This window comes from Hordeum vulgare, chromosome 6H, assembly GCF_904849725.1.
Source record: "Hordeum vulgare subsp. vulgare chromosome 6H, MorexV3_pseudomolecules_assembly, whole genome shotgun sequence".
Lineage (NCBI taxonomy): Eukaryota > Viridiplantae > Streptophyta > Magnoliopsida > Poales > Poaceae > Hordeum > Hordeum vulgare.
Window position 1 is genome coordinate 241,544,260 of NC_058523.1, and position 16,648 is coordinate 241,560,907.

A 16,648-nucleotide genomic window follows, 5' to 3' on the forward strand; every position below is an offset into this window, starting at 1 on the left:
AGGTACCTACTGAAAATATCTTTTATGAAATTCCTTCGGGTATGCTTGAGAAACTGCTGGCTAATCCTTTCACATGAGATGGATCTTCACATCGAGACTTGCATCTGATCTTTGTAGGTGAAGTTTGTGGTTTATTTAAGCTTGCAGGTTTCCTGAGGATGAGGTAAAGAAGAAATTCTTTACTTTATCTTTGAAGGATAAGGCGTTGACATGGTATAGGCTATGTGATGATACTGGATCATGGGGCTAGAATCGGTTGAAATTGGAATTTCATCAAAAGTTCTATCCTATGCATTTAGTACATCGTGATCGGAACTTTATTTATAACTTTTGGCCTCGTGATAGGGCAATCATAGCTCAAGCTTGGGGGAGGCTTAAATCAATGCTATATTCATGCCCCAATCTTGAGCTCTTGAGAGAAATCATCACTCAAAACTTTTATGCTCGGCTTTCTCATGAAGATCATACCATGCTTGACACTTCTTGTACCGGTTCTTTTATGAAGAAGGATATTGATAACAAGTGGAATTTATTGGAGAGAATCAAACGCAACTCTGAAGATTGGGAGCTGGAGCAAGGTAAGGAGTCGGGTATGAATTTCCAGTTTGATTGCGTTAAATCTTTGGTTGAGACAAACACTTCTAGAGATTTTAGCGCTAAGTATGGACTTGACTCTGAGATAGTAGCTTCTCTATGTGAATCTTTTGCTGCTCATGTTGATCTTCCCAAAGAGAAGTGGTTTAAATATCATCCTCCTGTATAAAGCAACATAGCCAAAAGCAATCTAGTTGAGGAGAAAGTCATTGCTTTTAGTGATCATGTTGTTCCTTGTGCTTACACTGAGAAACCACCATACCCTGCTAGGATAAAGGATTATTCTAAAGCTCCAATTGTGATATGTAGGGGTTACATTAGACCACTTGCACCCCCTGAGGAGATTAGAGTTGAACCTAGTGTTGCTATTATCAAAGATCTCTTAGCCGAAGACGTAGACGGGCATGTTATCAAATTCTGTGAGGACTCCGCTAGAATTGCTAAACCTCACGCCAAAGAAAAATACGGACCTGTAGTTGGCCTGCCCGTTGTTTCTGTTAAGATAGGAGATCACTGTTACCATGGTTTATGTGATATGGGAGCTAGTGTTAGTGCAATACCCCGTTCTCTATATGATGAAATCAAAGATGAGATTGCACCTGCTGAGTTAGAACCCATTGATGTCACTATTACGCTAGCTAATAGAGACATTATCTGCCCTCTGGGAATTGTGAGAGATGTAGAAGTCCTGTGTGGTAAGACGAAGTATCCTACTGATTTCCTCGTCCTTGGTACTGCACAAGATAGCTTTTGTCCCATCATATTCGGCACACCCTTTCTCAACACTGTCAATGCTCACATTGATTGCATTAAGCAGACTGTCACAGTAAGTTTCGAGGGTATCATGAATTTAACTTCTCCAAGTTTGGAAGACAACCCCATGAAAGAGAGTCGTCTGGTAGACATGAAATTATTGCTCTTGCCTCTATTGCCGTACCTCCTACGGATCCTTTAGAGCAATATCTGCTTGAGCATGAAAATGATATGCATATGGAGGAGAGAGATGAGATAGATAAAATTGTCTTAGAACAATATCCTATTCTCAAGAATAATCTGCCTGTTGAATTGCTTGGGGATCCTCCCCCACCAAAGGGTGACCCTGTGTTCGAGCTTAAACAGTTGCCTGATACTCTTAAGTGTGCCTATCTTGATGAGAAGGAGATATATCCCGTCATACTTAGTGCTCTCCTCTCAGAGCATGAAGAGAAGAAGTTACTAAGGACTCTGAGGAAGCACCGCGCTGCTATTGGATATACTCTTGATGATCTTAAGGGTATTAGTCCCACTCTATGTCAGCACAAGATTAAAACCAATCCTGACTTTAAACAAGTTGCTGATCATCAAAGGAGATTGAATCCTAAGATGAAAGAGGTCGTGAGAAAAGAAATATTAAAGCTTCTGGAAGCAGGAATCATTTATCCTGTTGCTCATAGTGATTGGGTAAGTCCAGTACATTGCGTACCTAAGAAGGGAGGTATCACCGTCGTTCCTAATGATAAGGATGAACTAATCCCACAAAGGATTATTACCGGCTATAGGATGGTCATAGACTTCCGGAAACTGAACAAGGGAACTAGGAAAGATCATTATCATTTGCCGTTTATCGACCAAATGCTAGAAAGGCTATCAAAACACACACACTTCTTCTTTCTAGACGGTTATTCAGGTTTCTCGCAAATACCTGTTGCACAATCTGATCAAGAGAAAACTACTTTCACCTGCCCTTTCGGTACCTTTGCCTATAGACGTATGCCTTCTGGCTTATGCAATGCACCTCCCACCTTTCAAAGATGTATGATGGCTATATTCTCTGACTTCTGTGAAAAGATTGTTGAGGTTTTCATGGATGACTTCTCCGTTTAGGGGTCTTACTTTGATGATTGCCTCAGCAACCTTGATCGAGTCTTACAGAGATGCGAAGAAACCAACCTCGTCTTGAATTGGGAGAAGTGCCACTTTGTGGTTAATGAAGGCATTGTCTTAGGACACAAGATCTCTGAAAGAGGCATTGAAGTTGATAAGGCTAAGGTTGATGCAATTGAGAAAATGCCTTGCCCCATAGATATCAGAGGTATACGAAGTTTCCTAGGTCATGCTAGTTTATATAGAAGGTTCATTAAAGACTTCTCTAAGATTTCTAGGCCTCTTACCAACCTCTTGCAGAAGGATGTTCCTTTTGTTTTTGATGAGGATTGTGACGAAGCCTTCAAAATACTTAAGAAGGCTTTGATAACCGCACCTATTGTTCAACCACCAGACTGGAACTTGCCCTTTGAAATCATGTGTAACGCTAGTGATTACGCTGTTGGTGCTGTTCTAGGACAAAGAGTTGACAAGAAGTTGAATGTCATTCACTATGCTAGTAAAACTCTAGACAGTACCCAAAGAAACTATGCCACCACGGAGAAGGAATTTTTAGCAGTCGTGTTTGCATGTGAAAAGTTCAGATCTTACATAGTTGACTCCAAAGTCACTATTCACTCTGATCATACTGCTATTAAGTACCTCATGGAGAAGAAGGACGCTAAGCCTAGGCTGATCAGATGGGTTCTCCTGCTACATGAATTTGATTTGCACGTTGTTGATCAAAAGGGTGCTGATAACCCTGTAGCAGATAACTTGTCTAGGCTAGAGAATGTCCTTGATGACCCACTACCTATTGATGATAGCTTTCCTGATGAGCAATTAAATGTCATTCGCCCTTCACATAGTGCACCGTGGTATGCTGATTATGCAAACTATATCGTAGCCAAATACATACCATCCAGTTTCACCTATCAGCAAAAGAAGAAATTCTTCTTTGATTTGAGACACTACTTTTGGGATGATCCTCACCTTTATAAGGAAGGAGTAGATGGTGTTATTAGACGTTGTGTGCCTGAACATGAACATGGATAGATCTTGTAGAAGTGTCATTCCGAAGCCTACGGAGGACACCATGCTGGAGATAGAACTGCCCATAAGGTATTGCAATCAGGTTTCTATTGGCCCACTCTCTTCAAGGATGCTCGTAAGTTTGTCTTGTCTTGTGACAAATGCCAAAGAATAGGGAACATCAGTAAGCGTCAGGAAATGCCTACGAACTATTCACTTGTCATTGAACCATTTGATGTCTGGGGCTTTGATTATATGGGACCCTTCCCGAGTTCCAATGGGTACACTCACATCTTAGTTGCTGTGGATTACGTCACTAAGTGGGTAGAGGCTATCCCCACTAAAAATGCTGATCACCATACCTCTATTAAAATGCTTAAAGAAGTCATATTCCCAAGATTTGGAGTCCTTAGATACTTGATGACTGATGGCGGTTCACACTTCATTCATGGTGTTTTCCGCAAGATGCTAGCTAAGTATGATGTCAACCATAGAGTTGCATCTCCTTACCATCCTCAGTCTAGTGGTCAAGTGGAGTTGAGTAATAGGGAGATCAAGTTTACGATGCACTATGGGCTTATAGGACTGCTTATAAGAATCCCATGGGCATGTCACCGTATAAAATGGTTTACGGTAAAGCCTCTCATTTACCTCTTGAGCTGGAACACAAAGCCTATTGGGCAATCAAAGAGCTCAACTTTGATTTCAAACTTGCCGGTGAGAAGCGGTTGTTTGATATCAGCTCATTAGATGAATGGAGAGCCCAGGCATATGAGAATGCCTGGTTGTTCAAGGAAAAGGTTAAGAGATGGCACGACAAACGAATACAGAAACGAGAGTTCAATGTAGGTGATTATGTCTTGCTATACAATTATTGTTTGAGATTCTTTGCAGGCAAGCTTCTCTAGAAATGGGAAGGTCCCTATGTTATCGAGGAAGTATATCATTCCGGTGCCATCAAAATCAATAACACGGAAGGAAATTTTCCTAGAGTGGTAAATGGGCAAAGAATCAAGCATTACATCTGTGGTACTCCCATAAATGTTGAGACCAATATCATCAATGTCATAACTCCAGAGGAGTACATAAGGGATGTTTATCAGCCTGTTTCAGACCCTGAAAACGAAGATGTATTTGTTTCGGTAAGTAATTGGACTCCGATGCTTTTCCAATAGGAAATTTCCTCCGTTTTGGAATTTTTGGGAAATTAGAAAAATAAAAAGCAGTCCGGAGAGCGAACGAGGCGGCCACAAGCCCTGCCACCGCCCCCTACCCCCTGGTGGCGGAGGGCAAGCTTGTGGGCACCTCATGTGCCTCCCGGACTCTGTTTTCTTGCGGAGGAATCCTTCTGGCCTAGAAAAAAATCAATATATAGTCGCCCGAAGGTTTTGATCTCCATATTGTGCAGTTTTCCTCTGTTTCCGTTTCGAGCCTGTTTCTGTGACAGATCTAGATCATAATGACTTCCCCAAATGCTCCTAAGGACAAGATATTCGAGAAGGTCATCAATCCACGGAAGTGCTGAAGCACCCTCAATCTATCAAGATGAGCGAGGGGATGTTGCACATCCGTGATGTTGAGGGGCCTAAGATGACCGGAAGCATGGATACGAGGCTCAAAGCAATGGAGCAACAAGTCTTCAAGTGCCAAGGGATGGTGGAGCGTGGACTCAACGCCAACCACACGATGATCACGGAGTTCACTAGCAATCACAAGATGGATGCCATTGATATTGGGAAACACCTCTCCAGGCTCTATGACAGGGTTGATCAACTTCAGGGCCAGATCAATGACCTGCAGAACCAAAACTGTGAGTATGAGTACAAATTTAAATCAATAAGGTTGCCTGCAGATTTGAGGATTCCGGCGACTCGTGCATCCTGCCATGATGGAGCACCTATGCCTTGGAAGACGGAGGATCAGACTACTCCGACAACAACACCACCATCACCACCAAAGGAAGACAACTAAGCATTGGTATGGGCAATCCCCTTGGTTTCTGCCAAGCTTGGGGGAGTTGCCCTGGTATCGTATCACCTTTATATCTTTTTCTTTTACCTTTGTTTTAGTTCTTACCCTTTCAGTTTTTATTTCTTCTTTTAGAGGAATAAGTCTTTAGTTTTTAGTTTGAGTCTTTTGCTTTTCTCTCTCCCCCGATGTATTCAAGCTTACGAGCTATATAATAAATAGTTTCTTAGTCAAGGGCTTTGCTTTGTGCCATGATCAAAAGTATGAAAAGAACGATAGCATGAAAGATCATGAGACGATCTTATGGAAAGTGATAACTTCACTTATGACACGTAGATGATTGAAACTTGTTGAGAATAAATCAACATAGACATTGGTCATTGTTGCAATTAATAAGAACTAATAAGGAAAGAGAGGTTCACATATAAATATATCATCTCAGACACTTTTTACAATTGTGAGCACTCACCAAACTATTGCATGCTTAGGAGTAGATGTTGGACAAGGAAGACAACATAATAAATTGTGTTTGCTTGGTTCCAAACAATGTTATATGATTAGAGATCCCTTAGCATGTGACGATTGCTTCCACCTCATATTAGCCAAAACTCCCGCACCAAGTAGAGATACTACTTGTGCATCCATAAACCTCCAACCCAGTTTTGCCATGAGAGTCCACCATACCTACCTATGGATTGAATAAGATCCTTCAAGTAAGTTGTCATCGGTGCAAGCAATAAAAATTGATCTCTAATATGTATGATCTATTAGTTTGTGGAAAATAAAATTTGTACGAACCTTTGATGAGGAAGACATAAAAGCGACAGACTGCATAATAAGTTCTTTATCACAGGAGGCAATATAAAGTGACGTTCCTCCGCACTAAGAGGACACACATTCAAACCTCAAAAGCGCATGACAACCTCTGCTTCCCTCTGCTAAGGGCCTATCTTGTACCTATACTTTTTGCCCTTGTAAGAGTCATAGTGATCATCACCAATTCCTTATTTTTGCCTTTGTCTTGGCTACCGTCACATGCTTGGGAAAGATCTATATTCATATATCAACTTGGAGTTGAGTACTTATGCTTTATTGTTGTTTACTTTACCCTTGAGGTAAATGGTTGGGAGGCAAAACTATAAGCCCCTATCTTCCTGTGTGTCCAGCTGAAACTTTGACACCATGAGTACCACGTGAGTTGTAACAATTGTGGAAAACAAAAAAGATGATTGAGTATGTGGGTTTGCCTTACAAGCTCTTATTTGACTCTTTCTGATGTTGTGATAAATTGCAATTGCTTCAATGACTATGGTTTATTGTTGGTCACTTCTCGGTAAGGTTTTTTGCTTCATGCTTTGCTTTGTGAAGGAATAGTTACTTTCCCATAAGAATCTTTATGATGTACTGTTGTCCTATGTGTGATCATGATGCCCTCATGTCCGTATTATGTTTTGTCGACACCTTCGTCCCTCAACATGTGGACATGTTTATGGAACTTGGTCTTCGCTTGAGGACAAGCGAGGTCTAAGCTTGGGGGAGTTGATACATACATTTTGCATCATGCTTTCATGTTGATATTTATTGCTTTTTAGGCTGTTATATTACTTGTGGTACCATATTTATGCCTTTTCTCTCTTATTTTTCAAGGTTTATTTGAAGAGGGAGAATTCAGGCAGCTGGAATTCTGGACTGGAAAAGGAGCAAATCCTAGTCCACTATTCTGCACATCTCCAAATGCCCTGAAAAGTTACGTGGATTTTTTTGGGATTATATAAAAAATACTAGGCGAAAGAACTACCGGAGGGGGCTGCCAGGGCGCCACAAGCCCTGACACCGCCACCCCCTGGTGGCGGAGTGGGGGCGTGTGGGCTCCCTGACGGCCCACTAGCCCCCCTCTTTTGCTATATGAAGCATCTGGGTCCAGAAAAAATGAGAAGGGAGCTTTTTCGTGGTTTCACCGCCGCCACGAGGAGGAACTTGAGCAGATCTAGTATAGAGCTCCGGCAGGACGATCCTGTCGGGGAAACTTCCCTCCCGGAGGGGGAAATCGTCGCCATCGTCATCACCAACACTCCTCTCATTGGAGGGGAGGCATCTTCATAAACATCTTCATCAGCACCATCTCCTCTCCAATCCCTAGTTCATCTCTTGTAACCAATCTTCGTCTCGCAACTCCAATTGGTACTTGTAAGGTTGCTAGTAGTGTTGATTACTCTTCGTAGTTGATGCTAGTTGGATTACTTGGTGGAAGAGTTTATGTTCAGATCCTTGATACTATTCATTACACCTCTGATCATGATTATGATTATGTTTTGTGAGTAGTTACTTTTGTTCCTGAGGACATGGGATAAGTCATGTTAATAATAGTCATGTGAATTTGATATTCGTTCGGTATTTTGATATGTTGTATGTTGTCTTTTCATCTAGTGGTGTTATGTGAACGTCGACTACATAACACTTCACCATATTTGGGCCTAGAGGAAGGCATTGGGAAGTAGTAAGTAGATGATGGGTTGCTGGAGTGACAGAAGCTTAAACCCCAGTCTATGCGTTGCTTCGTCACGGGCTGATTTGGATCCATTAGTTTAATGCTATGGTTAGACTTTGTCTTAATTCTTCTTTTGTAGTTGCAGTTGCTTGCGAGAGAGGTTAATCATAAGTGGGATGCTTGTCCAAGTAAGGGCAGTACCCAAGCGCCGGTCCACCCACATATCAAACTATCAAAGTAACGAACGTGAATCATATGAACATGATGAAACTAGCATGACAGAAATTCCCGTGTGTCCTCGGGAGCATTTTTCCTCCTATAAGACTTTGTTCACGCTTGTCCCTTGCTACAAAAGGGATTGGGCCACTTGCTGCACCGTTGCTACTACTTGTTACTTGTTACTTTTTGCTTGCTACGTTTCACCTCGCTACACAATCACTTGTTACCGCTACTTTCAGTGCTTGCAGTTATTACCTTGCTGAAATCCGTTTATCAGAGCCTTCTGGTCCTCGTTGGGTTCAACACTCTTACTTATCGAAAGGACTACGATTGATCCCCCATACTTGTGGGTCATCAATGTACACAACAGAATACTTCTGCAAGTGCAAGGACCCAACAAATGCACAATTGCACATAAAGAGAGTTCCACAAAGATTGGATGAGAACCACAAGTTTCTTCTCATCCTCTTCCTCTGCACAATATGCTCTTGCCATTGCCACCTGCAAGAAGAAAATGATGGTAAGGCTTTCAGACCAAAGAAACTAGTAAAATTGCACGCACGATAACCAATGATAAAACAGTAGAAAATTATTTTTCATTCATCTAGTTATAACTTATGAGGTCATAAAAAGTATAAGTTGCTAGATGTATTACAAAATTGCTACTGTGAGTTCAACTGCTAGATGTATTAGCATAAGTTACAAAGTTCCAATTGCGCCACAGGTAGTAGAATATGTAGTAGCAATGCTATGTGGTAATAAGAAATGGACTGTTGACTGGCTATATGAATCAAAATGGGTTCCTAGGCATTTATATTAGCGATTTGCAAGGATATAAAATGAAATGTGCATCAACCTCCCATCACACGAACTCTTGTTTTATAGTTGAATAGTATACACACGCAATTCAAAACTAAGAGGTCGTGTATATTAAAAATAGTACAAAATGAGATTTCACAATGAACCCAACAGAAAAGAACTTTGAAAATGGAGTCTCAATAAAAATGATAAAAACAAAGCTTGTTTCGACAATTATGATACAGGTCTAAACAGGAAGTCCAAGATTGTACATCCGTATATATTAGGGGAGGCTTCTAGTTGTTGATTCTTGTTAGTATATTCAGCCGTAGTTTATGACAGAACTATAGGTAACAGGGAAGAATAATACACTAATCCAAAATGATTGGTATACAAATTTATTTGGCCTATAATCCATTAATTGGAAAACTAAAAACAGAAAGTATGGAGAGAAGTGTTGCAAATTAACCAGGCACATCTCCAACTTTAGGATGAGTTTCACTACACGTTACAACCATCATCATGTTATTCGAATAAAAACACACATGAGGTAAAAATGTGGTCTGCAGAATAATCACATAATGTTATTCATGCAGTCAATAGAGGAGAGAACAGCCAAGAATATGATTTAACCTCATAGTAAGAAGTACAACACGCAGAAATAAACTAGGACCGATACACATCTCCATTCCTATTCTGCAAGATAATTGTACTAATTTCTGAGGAAAAAAAGATTACTATGGGTCAGGCTCATATCTTGTCATGTGGGACAAATAGTACAGTCGTCGGCACTGCCTATCAAGGGACCCAAAAAAGGCAATGATAATCAGGACCCTGTGTAGGATCAAACTAAAGCCTAGATAAACCTTCCTGCGGGATCAGGAAATTAAGTTTTGTACGTAGTTTTGTTTGTAAATACTGTAAAGCATGGCATATCATCACATACCTCCTCTGCACGTAGTGTCCAGTATTGATCATTGATGTTTTCTATCTTTTCACTGGGTGCAAAAATCTGCAGCAAATACATGGTAACTAACACTTGTCTATTTTGTGGAACTAAATGCAACTAAGAGGTGTTAAACTAGCATTTGTACCACCTTGTATATCTTGTGGTAGAATACTTCAAGCAATCTAATTATTCAATATCAGGGGAATGTTTTTAAATTCTGCCTCAAGGAAATTCAGTGCAAGCACCAAATCAATGCACACAATATGAGCATGCAACCACTATACTTGTCTGCACCTACCTGTTCTAAAATATCCATAAATATTACGCCTCTTGCGCTTTAACAAGTAAAATTGGTACAGATTTCAGCTATCAAGAAATAGTTCATTCCTATATATAGCAACTTATGTGGCATTTAAATCCTACATCAAGGAAAAGGGGAAAGCTAGCTCAACTCAAATGAATTATCATTTTTTGCAATACACACACCCAGAGTAGAGCGACGCCAAGATTCTTAATCTTGCTTAATTAATGACCAAGTATCTCCACCCGTAGCGTCCTCGTTCGCCATCAAGTCAGGCCACGTCCCTCCCTGGTTGAACGCGCACAGGTGCAAGAGTCATTAATCACCAAGTGATAATAATAAGGTAACAAGAGAATGATTTCCTGTTACAGACATGCATGCATCTACAGTTACGGCAGGAGCATCATCCTATCAATTATAGGACGACAACGAGTTATTCAATTATAGGGGGAATGTTGTTAAATTGTTTCTCAAGGAAATTCAGTGCAAGCATCAAATCGATGTAGACAATATGAACATGCATGCACTGCACCTGTGTGCACCTATCTGTTCTAAAACATCCACAAATATGAAGACTCTTGTGCTTTAACAACTAAAACCAGTACATGATTGAGCTATCAAGAAACAGTTCAATCCTATATATAACAACTTCTGTGGCATTTGAACCCTAAAGCAAGGAAAAGGGGAAACCTAGCATAACAATTTTGTGAGAGGCGTTTTTGGTGACAGTAAGAAAACATAGGCCAATAATTAATATTCTTGCATGAGGCATGTTTGATAACAATAAAATGACAAAGTAGCATAACAATTCTGTGAGAGGCATTTTTGGTTACAGTAAGAAAGCAGAAGGAGTAAAACATGTTGTAAGTAAAGACCTGAAAAGCAATTAAATTTCACAAAACTATCAGGTTGGTTTACAACAGACGTGAGTGTGAAAGAGGTACTTCCACACCATCTACGCCAAACGTTAGTTTGAAAGAGGTACTTCCACACCAACTACAACAAACGTTAGTACCAACCAGATGGTAATGTCGTATATGTAGCGAGCAATCAACGTTAGGATAATTGTTGATTGCTCGCTACATATACAACATTACCATCTGGTTGGTGCTACAAAAACAAACAAGTTATAACTTGAATGAACCATCACATTTTCAGGTTATACAAGATTACTCCTATATTGAGGGTGGTTTGAACTGAAAAAACTGTTGACTGGCAGCCAATAGTCTGAAAACCCACTGACACTTATTCAAACTTTTCAACCAGCTTGATCTCTCACAACCTCCAGATTCTTGAGGACAAAGATTTTGACACATATATCACTTTTGGTCGAGAAGTGGTAATGGCCTTTAAATCTTCAAGCTTTGTCACATACTAAAAATAACCAAAAAGACGACCAGAAGAAAAATATGGCCGAATTGAGTATTGTTGCATTTTACCATATCCATCAAACTAGGAAGTTAAAACACTAGAGGAGACTGTAGCACATGCCACCATGACAAGGAAAGCATCCACTCCTATTTTCTGTAAGGCAGATGCATGCCACCATGAAAGAAGGTAACCTAAAACATATGAATAAAAGTCCCATAGCACCAAAAGATACTAATTTGTTTCACGGGCCTGCTTCTCCCTCCCTCCCTCCCTCCCTCTCCCCTCTTTCTCCCTCCCTCCACATCGAGATTTTAGCAGGAATCTCAGCATCGAATGAAAAGGAGCAGAAAATCGAAATGTGATTTTTTTAGTCGACTGTAAAATAACAAACATGTCAAAACTAACCCGAATTTGCAACTTCCGTGAATGTTGACAGGCCGGGTGAGGGTCCAGTGGCTCAGTGCCCACCAACGTAATGTTTCCAAGCACCCACATAAGAAAACTAGCTATTATACAATCATTCATCATTAGCCTTAAGCACAATGGAATAGGAGTTCTTACCTTATTAAAATAAGGAACCTCCACTAAGAAAGGGAATGGCTGATTAAGCACCCTCCAACAAAATTTAACTCTTGCCCTATTTCCATGAGAAATTAATTAATTGAGTTAGTTCATCCAAAACAGTGGAGTTCCAAGGAATAAAGAAGGAACAATTCATCTAAAACAGAGAAGAAACATTAGTACCTTTGGCTAGAACAAAGAAGATACTCTAACATGATTCCTCATCCGCAGACTTGAGCTCATCTTCTTCTTCTGTATGAGCTCCATCAGCGCCTGAATTGATTCCATGGCAGGGTGCCAAACTCAGCATCACTCCCTTCTCCTGCACCGCTCCCAAAAACAAAGAACCCTAACCCTAGAAATTTAGAAATTCATGGAGGAGAAGAAGGAAATAAGAGGATGAAGGAGATATCACCAGCGAGAAGAACAACCGCCATGGAGAGGGACACCGGAGAAGGCCGTTGTCCCTGGAGAGCTCGGGCAGGACCATTGCCCCGCCCGCGCCGCCTCCGGCTCACCACCGCATGACAGAAGATAGGGGAGTAGCCTGCACCTCCAGGTCGTCCCTCCGGCGCCATAGCTGTCGCCGCCTTCGCAATCTCTAAAGCGGAGGAGATGGGTGGACATAGGAACGCCGTGGAGCCGCCTCCGGTCACCGTGCGTTATTCGTCCTCATCAAAAGGTAGTGGATCACACCCATGGAGCGGACCATGGAGCAGATCATGCCCAGATCTCGCAGTTCGTCACCATGGACAGAGAGAAAGAGGAGTACTCCAGACCATGGTGCGGTGGGCTGCTCCTTTTTTTCCTTCCTCATTTTCTTTAGATGGATGGATGGATCGGTGGACGGTGGGATTGCTGGGTACGGATGGTAGGATGTTTGCCATGTCATCAATCCGTGGCACAAATTATTCCACCGATGAAAATTAAGCATATGTAATTCTGTGTTTTTATTTTGAGAATTAAGCATAGTTTTTAAGAAAACATTATACAACAACCGACGGATAATCTCGGTTGGATCCACCCCTCAGTTTATAGGGAATTAATGAGTTAGGGACGAGACAAGCGAGGGGTGCACGAAGATCGGTCGATGGTTGTTTTGCAACTTGTTTATTGTTTCAAAAATTAATGTGTCGGGGAGGTGACCGAACCACGCCAGGAGTTAGATCGGACGGCTCGCGTGCGAAGATCCGAAGATTGTGGGAAATATTGAGGGCAATATGATACATTACAATCAGCTAAAATATAAAATATAAAGATTGGATTATGAGCCTTGTAAACACCATTATATACAAGACACGTAGGCGAAATTGTTGAGTTGTCTGTCTACTAACCTCTATTTAAGCCTATTACCTTCTTAATATTGTCATGGAGGACTTATAATGCGGACATAAATAGAGCTACACATACCAGTGACCATTTTATGCAATGGGATTATGACCTTCTTGATAGAGATGGCGAAAAATTTCTAGGGTTTGGACCTCTTAGACACCTCATGACCTTTTTGTATATTTTAGTCATAGATCTATGACCTATAAAACCGCCGTCATTATTTTTTGTCATAAACGAGCTTATTTCTTGTAATGCGAGTGACTGCCATGTGGGACCTACACGTTAGGGGTTTAATTAGCCACTAATAGCCACTCTCATTTGGGCCATGCTATTGCAGCGATTAGGGTCAACATCAGTTAATTTGTTAAACAATTGACTCACTCACAGCCTGACCCGACCTAACTAATTAAGTTAAATAAAAAAATTATGAACTTTGTTACTAAGTGAGCCAATGACATGTGGGCACCGATGTCCAGTTTGACGAGTCAAACTATTACTAGGTTGGCCCAGTGACATGTGGGTCGCTACAAGAGATCAGACGTTCTATGACAAGCGAAAGAATATCATGGAATGGCCAAAAATGACACAAAATACACTTGAGTGGCATTCTATGGGTGTCACGAGTATCGTCAAGGAATCCGCGTCACAGATTACTCCTAGTGACAACGCGCACACTAGACATCACTGAAAATGGGTCCTTCGATTATGTTTTTGACAACATCGAGGACTTATTATTTTATGACAATCTATAAATGTCACATGGAATATGAAAATACGCTAATATCCACCATATTCAGTGACAGAGCAATGCCACTCACTTAATGCAACATCAGCATACGACAGACTATGCGAGTGCTGTAAATGTTACAATTTTTGTGATAATTACATGGCATTGATTTGACATCATGTGTATATATCTAATTAATTTTAGAATTTGATTGCAATAAAAGTTTCAAATCCAATATATATTCCAAATGTATATCACATTATATAATAAAATTAGAGCCATAAAATATTATAAATCTGAATAAGAGGCCAATCATATTGAAAATCCAATCATCTCACCTAAATCATCCTTTAAATTTAAATGATAGTAAAAAATAACACAAGTTCACAAGTTTGGAACAAACAACAATAAACAAGTTTCAAAGTAATATTTGGATAACTAAAGGTTACAAAAGTGTTGTCCTTATGTCCTTCATGCACCATCAGGTTTTGGATTGGGATTACTAAGTTGGTTGAGCCATTAAGAGAAAATAGACCAGTTTATCCATTTCCTCGTGCTTGTTTTGTTGGCTCTTCTAAGCGGCTTCCAATTCATCTTGTTGCTTCCTCTCCATCTCTTCAATCTCTTGTGCTTCAGTTCTCTTGATTATCTCCTCAGAGTTCCTATAAATAAGTAAAATAAGACAACCAGGTAGAAGTAGAACTTTATTAAATGTGTAGGCAAGGATGTATATGGGCCAATGAAAGAGTAAACCAAGGAATATGTTATAATGCTTAGAGAACATGCATAACTAAGAGGTAGTGTTGTAATGGTTAAATAACATGTCATTCGTGCATCCCTAAGCTTAGCATACTCCTTATCCGTCTGATTATATTCCACAAGAAATTCCCTCTTTTCCCTTTCACTCTTTGAAACTAGTGGCATGATTGTAGCACCTAAAGCTGCAAAAGAAATAGAGTGGAACTGAACGAATTGCCAATACTCCTACCAGCATATGGTATCAACACAAATTAAGTGAATCCTGCTTAAACTTGTTTGGAACAAGATCTTAAATAATGTAGTCATTTTACATGTGAACGTAAGGAAGTAGATAACTTAGAGTGCAAATATAGGTTGCACTAATACATGAACAAGCATGCGTCCAACTTGTCTTCGCGTTGATGGTATTCAGAAAAGAAACAAAAAAGATTGTACAATAGTATAATAAAAATCTATCACTATTAATAGGCCTTTCATTCAAGATTGAATTTATAGTAAATGTACTGGACGTATGGGGTCTAACAAATGACCCAGCTAATGCAAGATGGAGCCAACAAGCCTAATAAAATAACGTGAGAAAGTTCAGAAAAATAACCACAAAACTTAAGATTCTATAGATGGTACAAGTTCTTGATTTGGAAGATTACTTACAAGAAATTTCCAATAATTATAAGAAATATTTTCTAGTACAGTATCAAACTACTTAATCAAGCAATTAATTTGATGGAAATGTGATAAACAAATAATATAAGAAAAAGGGGCTCCTTACATATTTTAGTTTCTCCGAGTACAATGCCTGAACCAAATTGCATCGCCCTCCTCCACATTCAACCTGCTCAAAAATATTTGGGCTAACTAGACTTACATAGCATAACCACGTGGTGCAAATAGTGGGTTCACATATATGTTCTCCATCAGCGAATCGTTTGCCTATAATATCCCCTATAACATGTGCTACTCATGTTGCTCCACTCGTTCTAATTGAAGAAATAAAATTCCTAGCGAGTACATATTTCATTCGAAGAAACATCAATTGCTATCAAGTGTTGATCAGCTACGGTGCCAATGTTATTTTTCATCCTGAAAGGATCCACAGACTAATAGATGCATGGGGAAACACGTCAAAACTACAACAAGAACCTTTTTTACTTACCTTGGGTTCAATATCCTCCTCGCCTATGTCAGCTTTGAACCTAGAAATTCTACATGCACTGGACATGTACACCCATTGCACAATAAGAAAGCACCACTGATCTCCTGCTCAAACATTTAAATGGAGAGAGTAAGAGGAGGAGCGGATCTCCTGTTCAAACATTTAAATGGAGAGAGTAAGAGGAGGAGCTGATCTCCTGCTCAAACATTTGAATGGAGAGAGTAAGAGCAGGAGGAGCGCCACAAGCACTAACCTAGATGGGAGGAATGCATAAAAATGCGTGTGGCCGTGCACTCACTGGGAAGATAGAGAAAGGGCGGCATTGTGCTGAGGAGGATGAATTGGGCTTGTAAGTGGAGTGCCACGATGGATGGATCCGTCTACAATCCGACCTTGCAGTACTAAAAGTGGAAAACCTGGAGCAAGAGGTCAACGTGGTTGGTGACCATGGATGAGCAGCGCGGGGAGCGTCCAGAAGAGCAGGCCCGGTGAGTTCTCCAGACGGGTCGTTTGGTAGCATCACCTGTTCATATGGAGAACCGTCTCGTGCAGGA

General features: G+C 40.5%; 1 long non-coding RNA gene across 1 annotated transcript; it reads right to left on the reverse strand.

Moving 5' to 3' along the window:
* Window positions 1-9,634: 9,634 nt before the first annotated feature.
* LOC123403842 lies at window positions 9,635-12,883 on the reverse strand. Its single transcript, XR_006611569.1, has 4 exons — window positions 12,307-12,883; window positions 11,968-12,199; window positions 10,377-10,479; window positions 9,635-9,953 (listed from the first exon to the last, which is right to left on the reverse strand). It is a non-coding gene; the product is annotated as an uncharacterized LOC123403842 (long non-coding RNA).
* Window positions 12,884-16,648: the final 3,765 nt, after the last annotated feature.